A 1,288-nucleotide genomic window follows, 5' to 3' on the forward strand; every position below is an offset into this window, starting at 1 on the left:
TCAGCCTAGCTCACAGCAACCTCAAACTCCTGGGCTCAAGCGATCCCACTGCCTCAGCCTCCCGAGTAGCTGGGACTACAGACATGTGCCACCATGCCCGGCTAATTTTTTTTTCTATATAGATTTTTAGTTGTCCAAATAATTTCTTTCTATTTTTTAGTAGAGACGGGGGTCTCACTCTTGCTCAGGCTGGTCTCGAACTCCTGACCTTGAGCGATCCACCCGCCTCCGCCTCCCACAGTGCTAGGATTACAGGCGTGAGCCACCGCGCCCGGCCCACATTTACTGTGTTTTGCATACTATTCAGTGTATTTCATACACATTGCCTCATTTAATTAACACACAATAGATGTTACTATTAATTTAGCGATAGCCCCGCATGGTGGCTCACGCCTGTAATCCTAAGCACTCTGGCAGGCTGAGGCGGGAGGATCTTTGAGATCAGTTGTTCGAGACCAGCCTGAGCAAGGGCAAGACCCTGTCTCTACTGAAAATAGAAATACGATTAGCTGCGTGCGGTGGCACACGCCTGTAGTTCCAGCTACTTGGGAGGCTGAGGCAAGAGGATCGCTTGAGCCCAGGAGTTTGAGGCTGACGCCACGGCACTCTAGCCCGGACAAAAGAGTGAGACTCTGTCTCAAAAAAAGAAAAAAAATAGTGATAGGATTGTAGAGGTATTGGAGGAGAAGAAACTGAGGTACCTCAAGCATGAATAACTTTTTCAAGGTTGCAGGATTTGAACCCAAGACTACCTGACTCTGATTTTTGTGCTCTCCTCATCACACTACACCACACATTCTCCCAGGATTATAATTAGGGCAAGGTTGTAGATCATACATTTGTAAATATTTTTGCAACTTCCCTTTTCAGATATTCTGATAATTTCTCATGATATGTGTGTGTGTGTATGTGCATGTGTATAGTCACTCTAATTTCAAAGAGTGGTGTTTTACTTCTTTCAATGTGTAAATCAAAGATACAGGCCAAGCCTATAATCTCATGCCTATAATCCTAGCACTTGGGAGGCCAAGGTGGGGAAATCACTTGAGGCCAGGTGTTGGAGACCAGCCTGGGCAACATAGCAAGACCCCAACTCTACAAAAAATAGAAAAATTAGCGAGGCATGGTGGCATGTACCTGTAGTCCCAGCCACTATGGAGCCTGAGCCTGGAGGATTGCTTGAACCTAGGAATTCAAGGCTGCAGTGAGCAGTGATTGCACCACTGCACTCCAGCCTGGGCAACAGAGCAAGACTCTGTCTCAAAAAAATAAATAAATAAAAAATTTT

General features: G+C 45.8%; 1 protein-coding gene across 1 annotated transcript in view; it reads right to left on the reverse strand.

Moving 5' to 3' along the window:
* LOC105812652 (chromosome unknown open reading frame, human C4orf36) overlaps positions 1–1,288 on the reverse strand; it is an 8,032-nt gene that overhangs the window by 6,420 nt on the left and 324 nt on the right. The gene's annotated exons all lie outside the window — the stretch shown is intronic.

This window comes from Propithecus coquereli, unplaced genomic scaffold (assembly GCF_000956105.1).
Source record: "Propithecus coquereli isolate 6110/MARCELLA unplaced genomic scaffold, Pcoq_1.0 Scaffold26, whole genome shotgun sequence".
Lineage (NCBI taxonomy): Eukaryota > Metazoa > Chordata > Mammalia > Primates > Indriidae > Propithecus > Propithecus coquereli.